Source organism: Aethalodelphis obliquidens, unplaced genomic scaffold (assembly GCF_003676395.1).
Source record: "Aethalodelphis obliquidens isolate GAN/ISIS:26980383/991018 unplaced genomic scaffold, ASM367639v1 scaffold42, whole genome shotgun sequence".
Taxonomy (NCBI): Eukaryota; Metazoa; Chordata; class Mammalia; order Artiodactyla; family Delphinidae; genus Aethalodelphis; species Aethalodelphis obliquidens.
This window is the reverse complement of record NW_020837986.1, coordinates 9,772,988-9,798,946: the sequence shown is the minus strand read 5'-3', so window position 1 is coordinate 9,798,946 and position 25,959 is coordinate 9,772,988. Positions and strand designations below refer to the sequence as shown.

Below are 25,959 nucleotides of genomic sequence, written 5' to 3'. Positions count from 1 at the left end.
GGAGCCCATGGGCTGCAACTAAGGAGCCCACGTGCTGGAACTAAGGAGCCAGTGAGCTGCAACTAGGGACCCCGTGAGCCACAGCTAAGGAGCCCATCTGCTGCAGCTAAGACCCGGTGCAACCAAATAAATAAATAAATATTTCTTTCTTTAAAAAAGTGCAGATTATTAAAAATAAAAAAGAAAGAAAGAAAGAGAGGGAGGGAGGGAGGGAGGGAGGGAGGAAGGCAGGAAGGCAGGAAGGAAGGAAGGAAGGAAGGAAGGAAGGCAGGAAGGCAGGAAGAAAGGAAGAAAGAAAGAAAGAAAGAAAGAAAGAAAGAAAGAAAGAAAGGAAGGAAGAAAGAAAGAAAGAAAGAAAGAAAGAAAGAAAGAAAAGAAAGAAAGAAAAAAAAGAAAGAGAGAAAGAGAGAAAGAGAGAAAGAGAGAAAGAGAGAAAGAAAGAAAGAAAGAAAGAAAGAAAGAAAACTCATCTGTGAACTTGCCTGAAGGGTCACCATAACAAATAAATCACATTACTGAGCTCCCAAGCTGTGCCAGGCTCTGTGCTGAGCACTTAATGTTCATTGTCTCATTTAATTGCAAGAACAGCTCTGTGGAGTAGGTACTATTATTGCCCCCATTTTCCAGAGGAAACTGAGGCTCAGAGAGAAGTGACTCTCCCATGGTCAGGTGGCTAATAAATGGCAAAGCTGGCCTTTGAGTTCAGGTTTGCCTAGCTCTGAGCCTGTGCCAGAAACCACTGCAATCACCTGTGCCCCCCAGAGGGGAATAAATAAATGTGTGCAGGTGTTGGCTGTGACACAGTCAACAGTGCACATTGCCACTGGAGAGGGACAGGAAACTGATGCTCAGAGAAACGGGGGGGCAGCGTGGGGCACAGCAGTCAAAATGTGCTTCCGGGAGGAGGGGACATTTGATCTAGGCCTTGGACGGAGCTGGATTGGGACGTTTGGTTCAGGGAGGGCTCTCCAGGAGCTGCCTGGGAAAAGGCGTGGAAGGGAGAAGCAGCAGTGGTTCAGTTTGGCCAGAACTAAAGAGCTGGGGTTGGGGAGGGTGACTAGCCCATCTTTCAGGCTTCCCAGAAAGACCCCTCCTTCCATACTATTCTCTTCAGAGATGTGAAGAAGTTTGATCATCTCCAGCTGCACACAGGTGTCCAGATCCTTCACCTTTTATCCCACATAGATGGTGGACAAGGGCATCTGGGCACCAACAGGTGTCAGTCCTTCATTCCTGGTGGCGAGTGATGGGAAGAGTGCTCCCCTGTGGTCCATTGCCCAGGGGTCAGCCTTTGCTCCAGGCAACACAGGCTCAAGGAACCAGGATTGTTTCTAAGAGCCTTGGTGAACAGTAGTATTCCCCATCCCCTCCCCAGCCAGCAGGCTGAAACATGTACCTCTGACCCACGGAGAGGCCCCCTTTCCTTCCCCCCGCCCCTTCAACACACAACAGATCTCATCTACCTTGTCAGGAGATGGATAACGCCCTCAAGGCCTGGGCTCTGTCCTGAAAGTGCCTTCAGATTTTTTCTTTAAATAACTCAGGTGGAAAATTGGGGGAAGAAGCTGTCAGCACTGGGAGCCTCCGGGTTTCATAGGATGGGAGAATGACAGGCATGTTTACTGAACTGGACTCACGGCGTGTCAGAGGCTTCATCACCCCCATTTTACAGAGGAGGAAAGTGACACAGGTACAGTTGTCACATGAAAGGTAACATCATTGTCTCTTGCAGGAGGGATGGAGGTGGGGGAGACTCAACAGGGGAACACCTCCCACCCACAACAGCCTCCTCCCTGCTCTTGCCCAGAAACTCCTCTCACAGTGGTGGCTCGGAAATGCTGACTCTGGCTCCCCTGTCTGTTCCCCAGCCTCTCCCCGACATGGATACTGACCATTTCCCCTGGCTTGCTGCCTGCCTGAGAGCTAGAGGGGCTGTCTCGGGGACAGGGGGCCAGGCTTCACAAATGTCATACTGACAAGACGCAGATGTCCAGTATTCCTTCTGTGACCCCTCTTGTCTCTGGGATCCCTGGATTTCTCCGACCCTTCTTGGAGGGATTCCAGCATTGCTGTAGGGGGAAAAGAGGTAGAAAAGGGCAGGGGAATTTTTTCTTGTGGTGGGTGGGGTGTTCTTCATCGCCATGGCTCTTATCACCTGGACTAGAATCAAAGTCCCTTATATTTTTCCTATAAGGCCTTTCCTATTCATCATCTCATCAGATTTCCCCCATAATCCTGAGAGGTAAGGCAGGGAGGATAGAATTATCCCCATTTTGCGGATGGGTTAACTGAGGCTCAGAGAAGGTAAGTGACTTCTCCAAGGTCACACAGCTAATGAGTGGCAGAGCAGAGCTAAAAGATAGAAACCAGTGTCTGGAATCCTGACCTTTCTTCCTGTTGCTAATGGCTGTAAGGACAGCCCCCTTTCTGGCCCAGTCTGTGGGGGTCATGTCCCCAGTTCAAACTTTCCCAAGCTTCCTAAGGCCTGCAGAATAAAGCTTCATCACCAGTTCTGAATTTGATCATCCCCTAACCCAGCCCAAGCCTACTGCTCTTGCCAATCTCGGCTGACATAAGAGGATGGCCTTTATCTTCTGATAAGGTGGATGAGATTAGACATTTGTTGGGGAAGATCCCTCTGTGGAATGTTGGAGGCACATGTTTCAGCCTGCTGCCCAGGGAGCAGATGGGGAAACTGAGGCCAGGGGCAGCACAATCGTTGCATTCAGGGCAGCTACAGAGGCAAGGCTGGGAAAAGGCTTGGGCTTGGGCTGGCCTGGTATAGTGGGCCCCTTTCCCAGAAAATCCACAACTTTGTTTCACTAAGTGGAACACAGTGTCCACTGAGTGTTTACATTTTGCTCCACTTCTGCCCCAGAGAAATTCTTCCAGGGGCGCCCTGGCCTTTTGGCATCTGGGCCAAACCAGGGAGGAGCCCTGTGTTCCTAGGAGCGTTGGGGCTTGAAGCTCAGCACTTGCTAAGTATAAATGGGGTGCAGGCAGGAGTTAGTGGTGATGGTTGCACAACTCTGTGAATACAGTGTGGGCACGTTCTCTACCTCCAGACCTCCCTGGATTGGGGGCAGCAAGAAACAAAGGCGCTGAGACTGGCTTCCTGGGCTTTATGGGGGCCGGGGGCAACTGTTTTGGCCTCTAGAACTCTTTGCTGACCAAGTTAGTTTCCCCATTTGTAAGTTGGGGACTAAGACTCAGACTAGGAAAGTTAATTGGCGTCAGTTGCTGGCCCTGGATGCAAAGGGGGTGGGGCAGCTAGCCGTGGAGTGGGGAGCAGCATTATAAAACTAGAAGAGCAGACACTGCTTTCTTCATATGTGTGTCTCACATATGAAGAAAGATCTCAGGAAAGGTCTGAATGAATGACCTGGGCAGGTCCCTTTCCCTCTCCAGGCCTCAGTTTCCCCCTTGGGATACACTCTCCACAGTCCTTTGTATTCCTGCTTTTCTATGATCAGTGAGTTGAGATACATGGTTGCCAAGTTTTCCTGGGGGTCAGTTGCCTCATTTGTCAAACAGGGATGACAAAATCAGCCAATCCTACCCATCTCAAGGGTTACTGCTGCAAGGGTCAGAGAAGTGACTATGTTGCTTTGGGCCACGTCAGGCTTTGGCAAATGGGGAGTTGCTTTAGCAAGGTGACATGCTCCCACGGGGCAGTGGAATGAGCTGGAGCTCCAGACTCAGACAGACTTGGGTGCAGTCTGTACCTGCTCCACCACCTATGGTGTGAATTTGAATATTTCATTTCTCAATGCCTCAGTTTTACCATCTGTAAAATGGACACAATAATAATTCTTGCCTCAGAGGTTATGGAGGCCAAATGAGAGAAGGCAGGCAACCTGCCTTTGACAGATTCAAGTGTTTAATAACTGATAGATTTTCCTATCAGTTTTTGGTGGCCATAATGATGATGATCACTGACCTTTAGAGACTGGGATTCTCTGGGGGCCAGCGGGGCTAGTGGTGGCAATGTTATTGTTATGAATAATCTCTTATATCTCTTTGACACTTTACAAAGCATGTTCACACGCATCACTGTATGTGGCTTTCAGAGCATTCCTTAAGAAGGCGTTACCATCTCCATTTTATTTATTTAAAATTTTATTTAGTTTTGGCTGCGTTGGGTCTTCGTTGATGCGTGCGGGCTTTCTCTAGTTGTGGCGAGCAGGGGCTTCTCATTGTGGTGGCTTCTCTTGTTACAGAGCACGGGCTCTAGGCGCGCGGGCTTCAGTAGTTGTGGCTTGCGGGCTCCAGAGCGCAGGCTCAGTAGTTGTGGAGCACGGGCTTAGCTGCTCCGCGGCATGTGGGATCTTCCCAGACCAGGGCTCGAACCTGTGTCCCCTGCATTGGCAGGCGGATTCTTTAACCACTGTGCCACCAGGGAAGTCCCCCATCTCCACTTTATAAGTGCAGTCGTGAGTTTTAGGAGAAGTGGCGTGCCCCTGATTTTAGCTCAGGTCTTCACGCTTTGGGAGCTCGACTCCTGGCCAAATGTGTTACGGGGGTCAGCTCTGGGTCTGGCAGCACCGACAGGGAAGTGGGGGACGATTGTTACTGACCCTCATTTTTACCGCATAAGTTTTGGAGAGTGAGGGAGCAAGTGACTGAGTTAAATGACAGAGTGGCTGGCTTGGTGGCCTTGCCAAGTCACAGAAACACACACACAGGTCTTTTCTGTTGGCTGCGCCGCGCAGCAGGCGGGATCTTAGTTCTCCAACCAAGGATCGAACCTGCGCCCCCCTGCAGTGGAAGTGCAGAGTCTTAACCACTGGACCGCCAGGGAAGTTACCCGCCCCCCCGCCACAGGTCTTTAAGTCCATACATTCAGGGTGATTGAGGGCAACCTGTCTCTCACTTTGGGGCCCAGGATTTCTGAAGCTGTGGGCCAACAGTGTCCCTGCTTGTTCAATGCAGCCTGCCTGGATCCTGAGCCTCTTCCGTTTCTCGCTTCTGTTTCCGGCTCCCCACCCCACCCCCAGGGCTGGGGCCTAGAAGTAGATTCTGCTTCCAGTCAATCCGCCACTGAGTCTTGATTTAGTCAACGAGTGTGCACTGAGTTCCTGCCGTACGCCAGGCACTGCCCAATGTGCTAGGACACAGAGGCGAACAGAGCAGGTATACACATGATCCGTTTTGAACGGCAGAACTTCGTAGCAGTCTCTGGCAGTTTCCAAGCAGTGGCGAGGAAGGTGTCTCTCGGCTCCCCCGTGGGATGCATGATTCTGAATTTGGGAAAATGTGCTGTGGGAGGAAGTAGGTTCTGGAAGCCCTGGGCTGAGGGGTTCCCCCTCTGCCATGGCCTTGCTGTGTGACCTTGGTCCGGTCCCTGCCTCTTTCTGGGCCTCCTCCTCCCTGTCTACCGAGGGAGGGGATTGGTTGAGATACAAGAACAGTCTCTGACGTTTGTAGGGCACCTGCCTGGCCCATGTGTCCCACGCTCACGAAAGCCCAGACTGATGCCAGGGTCCCTTCCTGCCAAGCGGTTGGCTTCTGAGTCTTGCAGGCCTTGGGAGTGGTCTCTGAACTGGGTTCTGAGCACTTGGGAAAAGTTGATAGAATCATCAGCCCCCCAAATAGTCTGGCCTGTGGGCCCCGTGTCCCCGGCTGGCACTAGTGCTGACAGAACAGGTTCCGGCAAGGCAGCCCCTGACACAGAAGCCCTGTCCAGCAGGGGCCCTGCATACTGGTGGGTTTAACCTCTTATGCTTTCCTTTGGGCAGGAGGTGGTGAGAGGTGGGGTGGAGGTGGGGTGAGAGCAAAACTTAAAGGCTCCCTGAAACATGGAGTTGACCGAGCACCTCCAAGGGAAGGGTGGCGAGATTGGAGACTGAGAGGGCAGGTTTTCCCAAGTCCACACCGAGTGTCAGTGCTGCAGAGCTACCTAGGAACGCCGATCTCCTGCCCCCCTCCTCCAACAGTCACATCTTGTGCTCAGCTATTTCCTGGGTCTTGGTTACTGAGGTTGGGGGAGAGCAAGGGGTAGAACATGTGTGTCCCCAATAGAGCAGAGAGGGCGGGACTTCATCCTGGTGGCTGTGGTTGGGAGGGGAGAAGTGTTTGTGTGTCATTTTTGTCACATTTCCCTGCCTCCTGTCATGTCTCCCAGATAAGTTCCTGGGTCTCTTGCCCTGGTGGCACTGACAGCTGACACGTTGAGAGTCCAGAGCGGGAGGGGAAGCAGAGGGCAGGCCCTTGTTTGGCCACAGGAGGCCTGGCAAGTCCCAGCTGTGCCTGATTCCGGGTGACGGAGCAGTTCAGCACTGAGCGCCCACCCTGGCCCTGGGGCAGTGCCTGTGTGGCCTGGCTGGCAGGCCAAGAGGCCTGTGTCCTCCCTGCCGCTTAGCTCCTGGTGTCTGCAGCCTAGTCACACCCCTGTAGCTCTGGGCTCTGCCCCTTGGCCTGGGCACAGGCACTGGTTTGGCAGGTTTTGCTGCACCCATGAACAGTGGGAGGGTTGCAAGCTGGAGCAGGGCCGGCCGGAGGAAGCAGTGCTGCCCTGTCCTTGCCTCCCTCCCCACCCACAAGGCCAGCCTCACCTCTGCCCCCTTTGCCATCTTTCTCAAGGGAGGCTGCACGGGGAACGGGAAAGCAGAAGCTGCTCAGACTCCTAGTTCTTTTTTTTTTTTAATTTATTCATTTATTTATTTATTTTTGGCTGCATTGGGTCTTCGTTGCTGCACGTGGGCTTTTCTCTAGTTGCGGAGAGCGGGGACTACTCTTCGTTGCGGTGCGCGGGCTTCTCATTGTGGTGGCTTCTCTTGTTGCAGAGCACGGGCTCTAGGCGCACGGGCTTCAGTAGTTGTCGCTTGTGGGCTCTAGAGCGAAGGCTCAGTAGCTGTGGCGCATGGGCTTAGTTGCTCCGCGGCATGTGGGATCTTCTCGGACCAGAGCTCGAACCCGTGTCCGCTGCATTGGCAGGCGGATTCTCAACCACTGTGCCACCAGGGAAGCCCTAGACTCCTAGTTCTGACTCTATCACTTACTCAGCATGTCACATCTCTTTCCCTTCTTGGACCTTAATGTCTTCATCTGTACAACAGAGTTTTCAGCTCAGTAATCCTCAAACAGCCACATACTATGATTCTAGTTCAAGCTCTGCCATGTTCTTTCCATCCTTAAGCAGGTCATAACACACTGAGTGCCTCAGGTCCTGAGTGGGTAGAATGAGGGCCACAACCCTTGTCTGTTTCCTGGGGAAGGTGATAGGATCAGCCAGCATCCTAGCAAGTAGCCCGTCTCCATCTATAGTCTGGCCTGCCCTTATCTGGCTCAAGCAGAGGGAGGGAGTGTACCTAGACTGGGGGCTTACTCCAGGGCACCCACCACCCCGCCATCCTGAGCCCATAATTGCCTGGGAACCAGGCTTTCAGAGCTTCTCCATGAAGAGGTTAAGGGAGAACCTAGGGGGAAGGCCTTAGCACTTGCTGCCTCCTCTTCCTCCTGACTTTTACATCAACTGGGGGTTCAGTTCAGGGAAAAGAGAGAAGGCAGGAAAAGTCCACCACTGCTGCATCCCCGCTCTGTGACACTGGGTACATTGCATCCTCTCACTGGTCCACATCTATACAGATCATGATATCCTCAGAAAATTCAAATTATGACAATGTATAGGTCAGGAGAAGGAATAGGAGTTAAAGAGGACATTTCCAGCCTGGGAAGGGAGTAGAGAGAGAGAAGGAAAAGAGGATTAACATTTACAGTGCCAGTTACTTTGCATACATTACATACTATATCTGTATTCTCAAGTCTCCTTTCCAAGTGGCAGGCAGAGTGGTCTTCGTAAAATACACATCAGACCATGTCACTCAGTGTCTTTCCTCTGCTCCTAGAATAAACTCTGAACTCCTTACCATGGCTACAGGGCCCTGAATGAGCCTGTCTCTGCTTCCCCCTCTCCAGTCATGTATCTCCTCATTGGTCATTTATTTCTTCCGTTGATTTAACAAATTTTTCCCCACCTCAGGACCTTTACATGTGCTGTTCTTTCTGCTTTGAATTCTCTTTCTCTGGCTCTTTGCAGTCTAGGATCCTTCTTATCCTTTACAACTCAGCTTAGTTAGACACCTTCCTTGCCGGCCCCACCGCACTGCTCTCTGCCTCCGCCTTGATTCCTCACAACGCTTACCACAATTTGTAACCATTTGTCTTTTATTTTTAACAGCACGTTCGCTCCACATTGCATGGCACCTAGTAGATATTCAGTAGGTACTTGTTGGATGAATGAATGAATGAGTTGTAGGGAAATGAGATGCTAGTTAAGTGCCTGGCTCAGGGCATGGCTCTTAGTAGGTGCTCAGTAAATGGCAGCTTTTAGTGACAACCAACATGGCTGGGATGGTAAATACCAGTTTATTGTGGCTAGAGCACGCATGCATGGGGCCAGGGGATGCAGTGGGAAATTAAGGTTGAAAAGGTGAGCTGGGGGCCTTCTCTGGCTCTCCAGTGGTTAAGACTCTGTGCTTCCAATGTAGGGGGCACGGGTTCGATCCCTGGTCGGGGAACTAAGATCCCACGTGCCACTCAGCATGGCCAAAAAAAAGAAAAGATGAGTTGGTACCAGATCCTGGTGATTCCTTGATGCTAGGCCAAAGAGTCTGGACTTCCTGAGAGACATTGCTGGGGGTCACAGCTGGGCCATTTCTGGGAACTGTAGAGCTCTACTTCTGAGCTGGGGGCTCAGACTCTTTATACTTGAAGAGGTCGTGCTGTGTGGTTGGGGGAAAGTAGGGTTGGAGGCAACCCCAGAGGAACAGGCTGGGCCCTCTCCGGAGGCTCTCTGGGGCAGGCTATTCCCAAAGCCCAGAAAGAAAGAGCACTGCCGGGAACAAGCTGTGTTTTCTGATACCACGTTGCCACTACACTGTTCCCGGGGTCGCAGAGGACTGGGGCCACGTAAGAGTCTGATGCTTGGACTGCTATTCTGGCTCATCGCCTTAACAACCACGTGACTTCTGCCAGCTTCATTCACATCTCTGATCCCATTTCTTCAGCCGTAAACAGGCTGCGTTAAGTACCTGCCTCATAGGGTCTTGGAGAGGATAAATGAAATGGTGCCTGCACAGGGCTTAGCAGAGAGCTAAAGGTGAGCTGTTATCTCCATCCAACAGTGGGGGCTTCAGAAAGGGCATTCCAGGCAAAGGGAACCACAAGTGCAAACAAAAAAATGCACAGGCATGAAACAGGAGGGTGCTTTGGAGTGGTGGGAGTTTGCTGCGCACGCTGGGGATGGCAAGAAAAGAAAAGTGGACCACAGGCTGGCCCAGGTCCTGCAGCGCACATGTACTGGGCCAGGACCTGGAACTTGTCTGGAGGGTTATGAGGGCCACTGCAGGGTGTTAGACTGGGAATGGTGTGATGTGATTTCTGGTGGCGGGAGGATGGGTTGGAAGGGCAAGGCTGAGGCCTGGAGGCCAGTGGGCAAGCTGTTGGCGTGGCCCTCACCACTGTTGGCAAGCGGCAGTGGTGGGAAGTGATGGGCCTAAACTCGGGCATGTGGAAGGACAAGAGGGAACAGATGAGAGGTTGGGTGACAAGGGTGAGAGGATGCAGCACAGGGCCTGATGGGTACGGGGCTGGGTCGGGGGAGCAGCCGTGTCCTGGATGGTGGCAGGCTTTCTTTCTTTCTTTTCTTTTTTTTTTTTTTTGTGGGATCTTAGTTCCCCGACCAGGGATTGAACCTGCCCCTTCGGCAGTGAAAACACAGAATCCTAACCACTGGACCACCAGGGAATTCCCTTTTCTATCTTTTTTTCCTCTTTTTTTTTAGGGTTTCTTGCTAGGTGCCTGAGGGATCGTAGAGCTGAAAGCACGACCAGTGCATGTGGGTTTGGATGTCAATAGCTTGGCTTTTCTGGGAATTGAGAAGCTTCCTAAAAAACCTTTTTTTTTTGTTTTGACTCTCGGTGTGGAAAATCTTTCTAAAATCTGAATGATTGACTCCTCCCTGAGTGACAAGAGAGCCTTCTGTGGGGATGCTGCGCACACCTCGTCCCTGCTGGGCTAGGGACTGGGCAAGGGAAGGGGTGCTGGCTTGGCCTGTAGGTGGCCAAAGCTGGGGGTTTTATCTGGAAGTGGTTTTTCAGCGTCCATCAGTTTTCTTGTGATTTTCTTCCTTCTTCTCAAAGTGTGTACAAAGAGGTAATTCCGGGGAGTGGAATGATTTATGTATTCCAAGGCTCTGGACCGGGGGCCAGGCAAACTTTCAAAAGTGGTATAAGGGGGACTTCCCTGGCGGTCCAGTGGTTAGGACTCTGCGCTTCCACTGCAGGGGGCACGGGTTCAATCCCTGGTCAGGGAACTAAGATTTCGCAAGCCGTGCGGTGTGGCCAAAACAAAACTAAAAAATAAAACCCCAAAGTGGTGCAAGGTAAGCTCCTGCCTATGCCCTGCCCTCAGTAATTTTTCTGGTGAGTGTGGACTGGGCGCTGTCATTCCAAAGAACCATAGGTCTTAGATTTTACACTTTACAGATGGAGGAAATGAGGCCCCAAGGGGAAGCGGATGAGACTTGCTCAGGTCCAGTTGTGAATGAATGCCGGAGCTGGGCCTGGACCAGGCGCCACCCTTCCAGCTCCAGGCTCTCCTGTGGCTCTGCAACTGGCACGGCCTCTCAGAGGAGTATGGGGCTGATGAGCTGAGGAACATCCACACAGGGCCCCAGCCCAACTCAGGGGCACGCACCTGGTGAGAGAGGACCCCCGCAGACAGGGCAGGACTCAGCTCTTGTCCTAAGTCCCCAACTAAGAGGCCCATCCCTACTCCTCCTCCTGATCTGAGATGGGTCCAGAGGCCTGGCTGGAGGTCGGAGGCTAAAACCAGAAGGATTGGGTTGGTTCCCTCCTTATGAGAAAAGGAGCAGAGAGCCCAGTCTGAATGGGGTGGAATACAGTCTGCATCCTACTTCAGCTGATTGCTGTGCTGAGCAGAGGCCTTTGTCTGCGTTGCCAGGGGAACCAAAGCTTCTGCCTCCTTCCGGGGCTGTGATTGGCTCCTGGTAGAGCTTGAGCTTTGGTGAATGGAGGGGCTTCCCTCCTGCCTACGTCTTCCATGGAGGTGAGAGACTAGAGCGAGGCTGCGGTCCCCATGGAAGCACCGCATAGGTTTTTGTGCTGTGCTCCTTCAGGTCTAGCGGCGATGGGTCCCCTTGTTCGTTCACTCTTTCATTTATCCCAGGCAGCATCCGCTCCAGGCCCTTCATTCTTCCAGGTCTAGGAAAACTAACCTATGAGTCAGAGGACCTGGCAGAGCCACAGACTCACTCTTGGCCTTGGGCGGTTCCCTTCGCCTCCCTGGGCCTCAGTTTCCCTACTGTATGTAAAAACAAAGGCATTGGGCGAAACTCTCCGGTCCTTCCAGCTCCAACTTCCCTGACCACACAGCTCATACCTTCTCCTCTTTGACTTCCCATCCTCCCGTCTGGCCTCTTGTTGAGCTCTGATCATGTTCTTTTTTGTAGGTGCCCATGCAAGATACAGGGCAGAATAGGGAGTTGCAACCAGCTCTTAGCATTGTTTTTTTTTTTTTTCCCCTAGGAAAATTTTGTTCTCTGAAGCCTCTCCCAGAAGCCCCAAATCCTGCAGTGCCTCTTGTCTCATCCCTTTCACTTGGACCCCAGGCTCGGGGTAATATGCCAAGGAGTAGCTAACGATGGATGCCCATCTCTGCTCAGGGTGGGGCGGAGCATCAGGCAGGGCAGAGCGGGCTGGGGCAGGTGGGGATGGTTGGAAGAACCCTGGGGCTCAGCAGTCCTGGGTTCCAGGCCTAACTCAGCTACATGCTGGCTGGGTGACGTCGGTCGGGTTGCTCAGCTTCAGTTTCTGCATCTGGGACACAGGAGTGGTAATGCCACCCTTGGGGTTTTGCAAAGGTTGAACGTGATGACACGCCTGCCCTACAGGAGGCACCGAGTCCCCTTCCCTGGTCTCTCCCCTAAAAAAGGTAGGGAGCTGGGGAAAGTCCAGACCGAGGAGGGCTGGGGGTGGCAGGGCCTGTGGTGCCACGTGGCAGGCTGTAGCCGCTGGTCTTTCCTGGCAGCGCCAAAAAGCAGGGAGCAAAGCGTTGCCTTGGGCGGCTGATGTCTGAGTGGGGGAGGCCGCGTGTCAGAGCTAATGTTTGAATAACACTTTCAAGATCCTCCAGGGACCTCAGATAAGGATTTTTCAGATGAGCTGAAAATGGAGCAAAGTAATAAGTCTGAGCTCACTGGCAGGAAAGGGGGCAGCCTAATTGGTACTGGCCTTGTCTCGCCCAGCCATGCTCATTACCACAGGCTGACTGGGAGAGTGGCCCCTGCATCTGGACTGTGGGCTACAGTAAGGAAGGTCAGTTTTCTCAGAACGAGGGCGTAATGGGTGACTCGGCCCCGCTTCTTGTTGACTCGCTAGATTGATGGTCAGAGGTGGCTTCTTAGGTCATTGGTCTTCAGAGGCTGGTTTAGCGTTTAGCTCTATGACCCAGCCTCTCTCCACCACTGGGCTGTGGGAGCTGCCGCCTGGGCTGGGCCACCGCCTGCCCTGGGTGTGGTGGGAGGCTGGGCTGGGACAGTGAAGTGGGATATGCGCGCTGCTGGGGGCCCTTCCCTCCTCTGCTCAGGTCTGCCGGGCTCTGTGATGAGGTGGGTGGACAGAGGAAGGGGCTTCTCAGGCAAAGAAAGCAGGCTGGTGGTGTGACTCTGGGCATGCTGGGTGTCTGCTTACACCAAGGAGGCACAGCATCTACGGCATGGGTCTCAAAGAGGCTGAGGAAAGGCCCAAGAAGTGAGTGTGTGTGTGTGTGTGTGTGTGTGTGTGTGTGTGTGCAAGTGCACCCGTGTATGTGCCTGTGTAGAATGTGGTCCCCATGGAAACAGGTGGCAGAATTGGTGTGTGGTTGTGGACCAGGAGTGCCTTGTCCTGAAGACAAAGAAACTCCTGACTGGGCTCTTCTACCTGAAGCCTCCTCTGCTTTGCTGGGCCTGGGCTGGGAGTGGATGGCCGTGGGGCAGAGCATCGCTGCTTCTCCTGGGTGCCTGGTTTCCACTGGAAGTCCTGCTCCTGGGACACTGGCCACTCTGAGACTCCTCAGTGGGGAACGTGTGCGGGTCGATGACTGATTCTTCCTGGTGCCTGGGTTGCCTTGTGAATGCTGTTGGGGACATAGGGACGAGCATCTGGTCACCAGCGCCTCCCAGGTGCCTCCCGGGGATCCCCACTTCCTTCTCTTCCCTCATCTCCGTGACACCACGCCCTTCTTTCCAGCTTCCCCACTACCTCCCTGGCCGGCTCGAATTTGCCTGTTCCCCCTCCTCTCCTTGACTGCTCAGTGTGTGGCGTCCTCAGGGCTCCATTGCAGTTTTTTGTTTTTTAATAATCCCTTTTTTAAAAAAAATGAGCAAAGTAATAACAGTACAGAGATTTTGGAAAACAGGAAGAGGAAAAAAAATGACTCCTGAGTATTGCTGAGAGTTTGGTTTCCTTCCAGCTCTTTTTTTACACAGTCATCGTCCTCCCCAGTTCATCTTCAGGGCTGTCCTGTGGTTTTCACTTAGCGGTGGATGCGAAACCGCCTTCGGTGTCATTACAGAGGATTCTGTTAAATACATGATCCATTCACCCCTTTTCCTGTTGATGGATAGTCAGGTTGTTTCCAGTTTATTCTTTTGTAAATAACATGGCAATGAACATTGCCTACAAGTGTTTTTTCTTCATTTCAGATGATGTCTCTGAGGGTGGGGCCCCAGAAGGGGAATTCTGGGTCAAAGGCTGTGGGTGCCTTTCAGGCGCTCAGTAAATCTTGCCCAACTGCTGTGCCACTTTACAGCCCCAGCGTTCAGGGTGATGGAACAGGAATCGCTTTGGATTCCTTTCAGGTCTGCAGAACCTGTTCCTGGTGTCCAGCCCCTCATTCACTCTACGATGGGGGCAGAATAGGGCTGTGGAGTGAGGCTGCCTAGGTTCAGACCATGCTCCCCTCTTGACCTGCTTGACTCTGTTTCCTCGGCTGTAAAATGGGCGTGATGGGAGTGACCGCCTCGCAGGGTCATCGTGGGGCCTTTTCAATCCGTGTAAAGTGTGGAAGCACACACAGCCTGGCACTTGATAGATGCTGAGCCATGGTGACAGTGGCTCAGAGAGAGGAAGCTACCTAGTGACTCAGACTGAGCTGAGGCCAGCACTCAGGCTTCTGCTTTCCGGGAAGTCTCTTTCCCTGAAGCCACCCTACCCCTGCAGATGGTCTGCCTTATGGGGATGTGTCCCTTTGTTGGAGAGTGTGGTCGAGGGGCTGAGTCCGAGCGTAGCTGTAAGGTAGTGTCTCCCTTTCCTCCCAGAACCATCCGTTTTTCTGGAGTGCTGTTTCCACCAAAGGTGTCTCTCTGGCCTATTCCCTAGAAATGATTCAGGGTGTGTTCTGGCCCTAGGAATCTCCCTGGCTGGCCCTTGAGGAGAAAATTTCATGGAGGGTTTCAATCCTGGAGGGAAAAGTGGGCTCCAAGGCTATATTAATTTTCTTTTTTTTTTTTTAAGGTTTTTTTTTTTTTTTTGATGTGGACCATTTTTACAGTCTTTATTGAATTTGTGACAATATTGCTTCTGTTTTATGTTTTGGTTTTTTGGCCACAAGGCGTGTGGGATCTTAGCTCCCCGACCAGGGGTCCAACCCACACGCCCTGCATTGGAAGGCAAAGTCTTGCCCATTGGACCGCCAGGGAAGTCCCAAGGCTGTATTAATTTTCTATTGCTGTTGTAACAAATTGCCAGGGAAGTAGTGGCTTAAAACAACCTGAATTTATTACCTTATAGTTCTGGAGGTCAGAAGTCTGAAAGTGGACCTTATGGGGCTAAAATCAAGGTGTCAACAGGGTTGTGTTCTTTGTAGAGGCTCCAGGGGTGAATCTGTACCTTGCCCTTTCCAGCTTCTAGAGGCCACCCACATTCCTTGGCTTGTGGCCCCCTCCTAGTAATGGCATCATTCCAACCTCTGCTTCCATTGTCACACCTCCTTCTCTGACACTCACTCCATCGCTTCCCTCTTTTACTTATAAGGACCCTGTGGTTGCATTGGACCCACTTGGATAATCTAGGATAATCTACCCATCCCCAAATTATTAACCTAATCACATGTACAAAGTCCCTTCTGCTATGTGAGGTAATATATTCACAGATTCTGGGGATTAAGATGTGGTCATCATTGCGGGGGCCATTATTCTGCCTACCACAGTGGCCAATTCTGGAGGCATCTCTGGATTAGTGGACCCCCAGGTACTGCTGGAATTGTACCACCAACCTCCACGATGGAGGAAAGGTCAGGGGAACCCAGATCTAATTATGGTGCAGTTGGGGAGGGGCCTAAGAGACCGTATCACCAGGTTCTCTGTGGTGGAGGCCCCTGAGGGGAGGCAGTGTACCCTGCTGCAATGTGACAAAGGTGTTCCACAATGTAAGCATCAGAGGACGTAGCCCCTGGCCTTCACTGATAGGTGTGGGCCTGCTGTGAGGCACAGGAAGCCCAGCAGCCCTGTCCAAAAAGCACCATCACTGCCACGTGTGTATGTGTTTGTGTGTGTGGTTGGTCACTCATCTGCGTCTCTGCAGCAATACTCTTGGGAGGGGCCAAGGAACAACTCTTTAAAAAAGTCCTTTCTGTTCTTGTTCTAAGCGAAATAATTACACAAGTGACTAATTTTATCCCTAATCCCGTAATTACTTTATTCTGTAACTGGTGAGAGGACTCCGAGCTGTGCCTATAGTGCCACTTTCGCTGGCCAAGCTGGCCTGGTCTGCCAGCACGGAACCCCGCCTTGCTTCTACCCTGGGCCTTCCATGATGCCAGGGTTGCTGCTCTAGTTCCACTCTGGCTGAAGCCAGCTATACTTTGGTATTTGGGGTCTAAAAGACCATCCTCCCTTTCCCCCAAATCCATGCAGAAACACAGCTGCCTGGAGAGTAAGAGCTCGTGATTATGGAATTAAGTCCGTAGGAGTCAGGAGATCTGGGCTCTCATTCAATGTTCTCATTAACTTGCTCCATGACCTTGAGCTAGTCATTTCCCTCTGGGTCTCAATTTACCTGTAAAATGGGGCCCTTGCCAGCTTTAACATTCCATGATTCCATGAGGGGAGCTGAGAGAGCAAGAGCTTTGAGACGGAGGTACCTTCTTGCTATCTGCTGGCAACATGCTCCAATCGTAGCATTAAAGATCGCAGTACTAACAAGAGACATCATTTATTGAACAAGCACTGTACCAGATCCTTTCTTTTTTTTTTTTTTTTTTGCGGTACACGGGCCTCTCACTGTTGTGGCCTCTCCCGTTGCAGAGCACAGGCTCCGGATGCACAGGTTCCGCGGCCATGGCTCACGGGCCCGGCCACTCCGCGGCATGTGGGATCTTCCCGGACCAGGGCACGAACCCGTGTCCCCTGCATCGGCAGGCGGACTCTCAACCACTGCGCCACCAGGGAAGCCCCAGGTCCTTTCTTAATATTTTTCTCATTCTATATTCAAATGACTGTATGAGGGAGGCTTTACAGAAGAGGAAATGGAAGCAATGATTGTATAGGGACTTACCCACCAGGAAGTGGCAGAGCTGGGACTGTAAGCTCTGCTCTTAGCTGCTGCCCTCCCATTCAGCTGGGAAGTGGTGGAGTGGGGCTTTGCACCCAGGTATATCTGTCCCCAAAGTTCTTGCCTTTCCCATGAAGCGAACACCCCAGAGTTAGGCTTATCGGGGTGACTAAACCTCTTGAAATTTTAATATTTAAACAAAGTTGACACAACAAAAAAATAGGGAAGGCAAAATAGGAAACTCCAGTAGAACAGGGAGACAGGTGCCTCAGGGCTGTGTTCCAGCTTTGCCGCTGGCTCACATTATGGCCTTAAGCAGGTTCCCACTTATCTCCAGGCTTCAGTGTTCCCATCTGTATGACAAGGGATGGAATTAGATGGTCTCCAAAGGCCTTCCTGGTGTTGAGGCTCTGCAACCGTAGGTCACCTGGTTCCGGAAGTTGCCGTGGGGTGGGGGTCAGCCCATGGTGTAGGCCAGTGGGTAGGTGAGTTGGCAGCCCTGGTAGTTTCTATTATGTCCAGTCCCGTGAGAACGGAGACTGCTCAGGTTTCATCCCACAGAGCGTCTGCAGAGCCACTGAGGTGGACCACGGAGTCAAGAACACAGTGGAGGAGGTCATTTCCTGATGCTCCTGCATGGTTCCTGCCCAGCTTGGGCTCTTCGCTCTCTCTGGGGTCTGGGTCTGGCCTCTGCCTTTGCTCCAAAGACTGCACTAGACTCAGCCAGGGACAGACAATGGCTGCAAGTCTGTGTGTGGTTTCTCTGGCGGGTGCCTAGAGGCCTAAGCATAATGAATAATAAAAGCTACTTTGTGTTTCTTAGGATGACCGCATGCAAAGCACTTTTCTTGCGTTATTATGTTTGATTCTCTTAAAACCATATGACATAGGTGCTTGGTCATTCCCACTTAACAGTTAAGGAAACAGACGCTGAGAAGGTTGAGTAATTTTCTCCACATCACACAGCTAGTGAAGGATAGAGTGGGATTTGGGATTCTGACTGTAGAATCCTGGTCTTGGTCTTATGTCTTGGTATCCCATGGGCTGAAGGAATAAGCATGAGGTTAGGAGTCAGCTGGTTTTTAAATCCCTACTCTCTGTTTACCATCTATGTTTACCATCTGTGTTTCCTTGGGTAAGTTACTTTGTCTATCTGAATTTGCATTTCTTTCTCCATAAAACATTAATACCTGCCTGTTAAGATTAAAGGTTACTGAGATGATGATGTAGGACAATGCCCAGCATGTGGTCGGTGGTCCATAAAGGCCTTTTACCATTTGCCCCACTCTCTCCTTCCCACTTTCCTCTATTATACCAGAGGGTCCTGCCACCCTGGAGTGCTCCCCACACGTAGCACATAGCTCGAGGCCTTTGCACATGCTGCTCTGCTGCCTGGAAGTTGCCATCTCTACACGTTATTTCTTCCTTCACTTCCTCTGGGCTTTGATCCTTCCTGTTTCTCTGAGGATCCTGGGCAGTGGTGGAGGAATGAGGCTAAATTTTCCCACAGGCTTGTGCTCCAGTGATGACGAGAAGCACCACGCGGTGGGGACAGAATTGAGGATAGAGAGCAGACCCTGAGCATCCTGGAGGTGCAAGTCTCTACTGAAAATTCCTCCATTTATGCTCGATGGCTTTACAAGGGTGTGCATGCAAAGTGTGTGTTTCCTCTTTGGGTCACCCCATTTCTGTATTACTATACTCTCACTTTTTCAGTTCTTTCTCTAGCTTGGTCTCTTAGTCTTTTACTCTCTTCCTTGGTTTTCAGACTGGCACTTTTTGTTAAACATTTTTTATTGTGGTAAAATGCTCATAACTTAAAATTTACCATCTTAACCGTTTTTAAGAGTAGAGTTCAGCAGCGTTGGGTACGTTCACGTTGTTTTGCAGCCGTCATCACATCTCTCACCAGAACTTTTGTCCTGTAAAACTGAAACTCTATACCCATCAGACAATAACTTTCTATTCTTCTCTCCTCTCAGCTCCTTGTAACCACCATTCTACTTTCTGTATCTACGATTTTGACTACTCTACATATACCATATAAGTAGAATCATACAGTGTTTGTCCTTTGTGATTGGTTCATTTCACTTACCATAATGTCCTCAAGGTTCATCCATGTTGTAGCATGTGTCAGAATGTCCTTTTCTTTTCTTAAGGTTGAATATTCCGTTGTATGTATATACTGCGTTTTGTTTATCCATTCATCTGTTGTCGGACACTTGTGTTGCTTCCACCTCTTGGCTATTGTGAATAATACTATGAACATGGATGTACGAACATCTCTTCAAGACCCTGCTTTCGATTCTTTTGGGTAAATTTACCTGGAAGTGGAATTGCTGGATTAGACGGTTAGCACTTTTTTTTTTTTTTTTTTTTTTTTTTTTTTTGCGGTACGTGGGCCTCTCACTGTTGTGGCCTCTCCCGTTGCGGAGCACAGGCTCCGGACACGCAGGCTCAGCGGCCATGGCTCACGGGCCCAGCCGCTCCATGGCATGTGGGATCTTCCCGGACCGGGGCACGAACCCATGTCCCCTGCATCGGCAGGCGGACTCTCAACAACTGCGCCACCAGGGAAGCCCAGCACTTATTTTGAAAGCCACTGTTTATTGTGTGCTTACTATGTGCCAGGAACTGGGTTAAGCACTTGACATGTCTTGCCTCATTCAGTGCCTACATTCACTCTGTATCGTGAATACAATCCAGTGATAGAATTATCCGCAATTTGCAGCGGAAGCTGCAATTTGCAATAAAGGCTCAGAGAGGCGAAGTTATTTGCTCAGTCTCCCAGCTGGGAAGCACTGGAGCAGGGCTTGGAGCTCTGACCTGCCGCCAGTCCTTGACCATCGTGCTGTACTGCCTCCCAGTGGCCTCTTGTTCTCCACCTGTCCGTCACGTTTTCTGCCTCTGCTGTGTAGTTTCTCTCTCTCGTTCGTGCTCACATTGTCATTCTCCTGCTTTGTGTGTGTTTATTCTCTCTCGAGACTGTGTTCACCCTCTCTGGAAACTTTGAGCAACTTGAGTAAAGCCCCTCTGATTATTAAGAAGTTTTTGTGACTTGGAAACCTGCAGAGAGAGGCCTGTAACTTGCTTTCTAATCATGGTTCTCTGGATTTATAGCTGCCTCTCTCCCAGTGGCCTATGGGATCTCCTGCGTCATGTGGTTGCAGATCCACAGAAAACCTGCCCGGTAGGGTCAGTTCCCCTGGGGGCAGGGGCACTGTATCCCCCAAAGGGGCAGTGTGGGAAGAGAGAAGGTCCAGCCAGTCAGAGTGGGATTCTCCTGGCTCACTGGTTTCCTAGCAACAACACAGAGGCAGAGAATTTTACAGAAGGATGGAGAAAGAGAGGCTATGATGTGGGTTCCAGCACACTTGCCTTTTCTGGAACTTCAAAACAATCAGCACAGACTTCCCTGGTGGTGCAGTGGCTAAGAATCCGCCTGCCAATGCAGGGCACACGGGTTCGAGCCCTGGTCCGGGAAGATCCCACATGCCATGGAGCAACTAAGCCCGTTTGCCACAACTACTGAGCCTGCGCTCTAGAGCCCGTGACACAACTACTGAGCCCGCGTGCCACAGCTACTGAAGCCCACGTGCCTAGAGCCTGTGCTCCGCAACAAGAGAAGCCACTGCAATGAGAAGCCCGCGCACTGCAACAAAGAGTAGCCCCCGCTCACCACAACTAGAGAAAGCCTGCGCGCAGCAACGAAGGCCCAATGCACCCCAAAATAAATAAATAAGTAAATTTATAAAATGGGACAGCCTGGTTAAAAAAAACCAAACAGAGCAAAATATCCCCAAGTTTGGGTGATTTACTGATTATCTAGTCCAGCTAGACTTAAAATTTACATATTAATCAACCAATTTCTTTAGTCAATCTATAATCAATTTCTATAGTCCTTTTAAAACTTTTTTATTCCCTGAGAAAACCAAAATTCAAAAAGAGTCATGTACCAAAATGTTCATTGCAGCTCTATTTACAATAGCCCGGAGATGGAAACAACCTAAGTGCCCATCATCGGATGAATGGATAAAGAAGATGTGGCACATATATACAATGGAATATTACTCAGCCATAAAAAGAAACGAAATTGAGCTATTTGTAATGAGGTGGATAGACCTAGAGTCTGTCATACAGAGTGAAGTAAGTCAGAAAGAAAAAGACAAATACCGTATGCTAACACATATATATGGAATTTAAGAAAAAAAAATGTCATGAAGAACCTAGGGGTAAGACAGGAATAAAGACGCAGACCTACTGGAGAACGGACTTGAGGATATGGGGAGGGGGAGGGGGAAGGGTGAGCTGTGACAGGGCGAGAGAGAGGCATGGACATATACACACTAACAAACGTAAGGTAGATAGCTAGTGGCAAGCAGCCTCATGGCACAGGGATATTGGCTCGGTGCTTTGTGACAGCCTGGAGGGGTGGGATAGGGAGGGTGGGAAGGAGGGAGACGCAGGAGGGAAGACATATGGGAACATATGTATATGTATAACTGATTCACTTTGTTATAAAGCAGAAACTAACACACCATTATAAAGCAATTATACCCCAATAAAGATGTTAAAAAAAAACTTTTTTATTATGGAAAATTTCAAACATGCAGAAGAGTACTAGAGAGAATATTATAATGAACTTCCATGAACCCATTGCTCAGCTTTGACAATTTTCAGTAAATAGTCACTGCCCATCTATCCAACAGTGTGGAATTGAAATAGTTTATTATTCACATTTCTAGCTCCATGCATCACACACAGTAGTTGCTCAGTAAATAAGTAAATGCTGGATGATTACAAATCCTTTCCCCTCTCTGGGTCTCAGTTTCCCTATCTGTGTGGTAAGAGGGTGGGACCAGATGATTTCTAAGAGATGCGGCGTGGTACGGTGGTCAGAGCATACACTTTGGTGTTGGACACACTTGTTCAAATCTCGTGCATTCCTTAGCTGAGTGTCTTTAGGCAGATTTCGTCTCAGGTTCCTCATCTGTAAAATGGGGATGCTAGCTCCTGCTTCTCAGGGGTGGTTTTGAGCACTGAATAAAGTAACTCTTTTGTGACTAGTACTTATTACTGCTATTTTTAATATTAATATTCAGATGGGAAGATTCCTTGTATTTCAGAAATGCAAAAGTAAATCGGAATTGACCAGAATTCAAACCCTAGAATTCAGCTTCTTTTTTTGTCCCAGTCGGCAGATAGTCAGGAGCTCAAGAAAAGGGAAGTACAGCCAGAGCCAGTGCCCCAAGTGTGGAGCTGGGAGCAGGCCCAGAGTGGGGGCCATGCAGGCTGATGCCATCTCCTCCTCTCCCTGCCCCTACCACACATGGGTGCCACAACCCCTGTGAGAGGAGCCTGCTGGCTGCCTCCTCCCTCAGTGAGACAGGCCCAAGCTGGAGAGCCCAGAGGTGGAGAGAGAGGTGCCACAGGATGTCTCGTTGCTAGGAGACCCGAGGAGGCAGCAAGGACCCGTTGCCAGAGCTGGAAGGGAATGATGGACTGGTGTGGAGATGCAGGGCATGTGGCCCCAGAAGGGCTTTTGTGGGGTTCTGGGCAGGGGGTGGTGGTATAGCAACTGTGAGCTCAGCTGGGCGGAGGGGCTCTGGAGAATTCGGCTCCTTAGAAGTGGGCTCAGGGTAACCTGTTCAGTTCTTCCATTTAACTCCTTTTGTGTCAGTCTCAGACCTGCATCTGAATCCTGACTCACTCTGTGACCTTTGGCAAATGTTGTGCAGCTATACTTGCTGGGCCTCATCTGTACAATGGGTATAATAATGCCTGCCTCACAAACCTTTGGGAGGGTTCAGTGAAATGTGTATAATAAAGTGCTCTATAAAAAGGAAGACAAAGTGTAAATGTGAAGGTTCACTGCCACGCTTATCTTTATTATAATAATTATTATTTCTCTTACTGTAGAATGAGACACACTCTCTCCGGGATTGGACTCTGCCCGTCTGCATGAGATTCATGAACAGGGGGCCTTGGAGAGGGGACTTCCACTGTGGAGGCCTCTGGGCAATGGCTGGATGGGGCCCCCAGTTAGTGAAATCCCAGGGGGCAACTTGAGGAAGGCAGCAAAGTTCAAAGCCAGAGGGAGACTTGATAAGAGTGGTGGCTGAAGTGGCGGGGGGCGGGGGGGCTCTGCTGAGATTCCAGGAAGGGCTAGGATGGTTCAGGCCAGAACCTGTGAGTGAGCTGAGGGTTATGGGCCTTTCTTGTTGCCTCTCTTATATAAATAATATATGTCCACACACATACACACAGCAGAAAATAAACAATGAAATAAAAGCAAACCCAAACAAGCACAGAAGAAATTCCGCTATCATAAAACAATCCCTGGGAACGTTATGTTTTGAACATTTCCTTCCAAGTTTTCTTTTTTCTATGCATGCATGCACATACTTTATAGAAATTGGGTCACATGTCCCATATGCTTTTAAAAACTCTGCATTATGTTATGAACGTTATTACATAGAATCATATAGATCTGTGACACTATATTTTAACAGCTGGATAGTATTTCAGGATATGCGTTATCACTATTTATATAAAATACCCACTATTTTTGGACATTTATATTAATTCCAAATTTCCACTTCACTCTGGTATACAAGACTCCTGTATACAACAGACAAATGTTCTTATGGCTACATCTTTGAGTATATCCATTGGTCTCACAGATAAATTCATAGAAGAGGAATTTCTGGATGAAAAGGTATGCACATTTTTAAGGCTTATCATGCACTTTTCCAAAGTGCCCTCCAGAGGGGACTTCCCTGGCGGTCCAGTGGTTAGGACTCTGCACTCTCACTGCCAAGGGCCCCTTTACTCCAGAAAGATGAAACCAGCTGATGGCTGCATTGACACTATCCAAGTCTGCCTGGTTGACTGGGTGCCCATTCATAACCAGATTGCAGTGGTGTGGGAGTGGGTGGCTTACAGATAGACTGGGCAGGGGAAGAGGTATCAACAGCCACTCTAAAAGGACTTGTGCAGAGAGAGGCCCCTGGTGGCCTGGTGGCACTGGCTGGGCTGGACTGGGCTGGAGAGGCTGTCGGTCTGGGTCGGCTGCACTAGCTCGGGCTGGGCATCTTGCCCCTGGTGTGATCCTGGGCTCATGCTGGTGTGATCAGCATGGTCACCAATCCAAGGCATTCGTTCCAGAAGCCAAGGCAGCCTCTCTGGCCATGCTGACAGACATGGACATTCGCGTAGTGGGTAGTGATTCATCGCAGCTGGTGGTGGCAGCGGGAGCTCTGACAGAGTGGAACGGCTCTCACCCGTCCTGTCACTCAGCCTTTAAAAATAACCCTCACCTGTTCCAAGTGGCCACACCACCAAGTGTCTGGAAGTGCAGTCCCTTGGCTGTGGCTGTGCGAGGGAGGGCATGGGCGTGGCGCTGTGTGTGTGTGTTTTGGGGGGGCTGGAGGTGGCATCTTGGAGCGTCGTTAGTGATTGGCATCTGAGCCAAGGATTTGGGGTGGGGTAACAAGAGGCCAGACTCCTCCTCTTCTACCTTCTCGTGGCCGGGGACAATCTGTCTACTCTTTGGGAAGTGCCAGAGACAGCTGGTGGGGCAGGGGTGTCTTTCAGGACCATGTGCTCACTCTCTGCTGAGTCGGGGGGGACAGTGTGGAGAGACTGCCAAGGCCAAATGACAAGGGTGGAGGTAGGCTCTTGGAGGGATGCATAGCATTTAGCCGATCAACAACTGAATCTTATGAAAGCCCATTTCACATCTCATCTTTTTGGTGAAAATTTTAACATAGGGTTCCTTTAAATTAGATACAAATATAGCTGACTTCTTATCATGATGACTAGTGACCATCTAGCCAAGGTTTCTTAACCAAGTGTCCACGGACCCAAGGTGTGACCTATGCATGGGTTTCATGAGGTTTCTTGATGCTTGACATCATAATAAGGTGTGTGTGTGTGCATGCACGTGTGCCTGTGTGCGTGTGTGTGTGTGTGTGTGTCTGGATGTGTGCCCATGTGCATTTTTCTGGGAGAAGCTCTGCAGTTTTTATTGCATTTTCAAAGGAAACCATGACCCATAAAAGGTTAAGAACACACTAGTCCAACACCCTCACATTAGAGGCAAGAAAATTGAATCCAAAGAGGAAAATGACTGCCCGAGATCTCACAGCCGAGATCAGAAACCAGGTTTATTGACGCTGTCCTCCCTGGCTAGTTCCCCGAGTCAGGATTGAGCCACCTGCAGTAGACAGAACCCCAGGCACCATTTCCTATGCCATTTTGGCTGGCATGGGTCCAAATGAAAAGGCTTGAGGCTTTCAGTGGCAGTGGGCAGCTGGGTGCTCACCTCCAGACATCCTATTCACAGGTGGTCTTGTAGGGGAAGACTCCTGGGGCATCTCCTGACCTGCTTCCTACCGGGACATCTTAGCTCAGGACATTCAATCTGCCCCTTTTGCCTTGACATTCTCCCCTGGTGGAAATGCTCCCTTGACACAGGAAGTGCCCCTGCCTTCCGGGAGAAGAACTGGCACTCTGGGCCTGGAGAAAAGTAAATGGTGGGATGGGGAGTGGGCCTAGGAATATTGTATGATGGACAGGCAGGTAGAGACAGATGCTGGTCCATTGTCTGTGGGAGGAATTCAACTTTGTACCATAGGAGTATAGATGAAGTGGCCCATGAGGATTAAAAATAATTAACATTGGGCTTCCCTGGTGGCGCAGTGGTTGAGAGTCCGCCTGCCGGTGCAGGGGGCACGGGTTCGTGCCCCGGTCCGGGAAGATCCCACATGCCGCGGAGCGGCTGGGCCTGTGAGCCATGGCCACTGAGCCTGCACGTCCGCAGCCTGTGCTCCGCAATGGGAGAGGCCACAGCAGTGAGAGGCCTGCATACCGCAAAAAAAAAAAAAATAATAATTAACATTCATTGAGCACTTCCTATAGGCCAGGCACTCTTCTCAGACAAATACATGTATTAACTCCTTTAATCCTTATAAGACTGAGGCACAAAGGAATTAAGCACAGCTAGTAAACAGCTGAGCCAAGACATGCAAGACATGGAGGCAGGTCTTCTGACTCCAGGGTGTAGAGGTGTAGAGTCTGGAACCAGAGTGGGCTCCTAGCCTCTATGCCGGGAGCATGCATCAGAATCAGGAGAGGGCTGATAAAAGCACAGGCTGCTGCTCTGAACCCCCAGTTTCTGACTTAGTAGATCTGGGATAGGGCCCAAGGATTTGCATACCGGGAAGTTCCTGGGTGATGCTGCTGTTCCAGGGACCACACTTTGAGAACCATGGCTCTCTGCTTTCCTGCTCACTGATAGGAAGAGAGGAACCCAGGGAATAGACGTGGTTATTGATCTCACCTGGATTATTGCAATGCCTGCCCTGGGTCCAGGCCTCTCTTACCTCCAGGTACCTACCCT

General features: G+C 50.5%; 1 protein-coding gene across 9 annotated transcripts in view; it reads left to right on the top strand.

Moving 5' to 3' along the window:
• EPB41L1 (erythrocyte membrane protein band 4.1 like 1) overlaps positions 1-25,959 on the top strand; it is a 127,002-nt gene that overhangs the window by 20,586 nt on the left and 80,457 nt on the right. The window contains exon 1 of one of the 9 annotated variants that reach the window (XM_027078403.1): positions 1,545-1,690. The exons of the other annotated variants lie outside the window; for them this stretch is intronic. The gene's annotated coding sequence lies outside the window, so the exon portion shown is untranslated. Of the gene's footprint in view, positions 1-1,544; positions 1,691-25,959 lie in introns of those variants that run through there. 9 annotated transcript variants of the gene reach the window in all.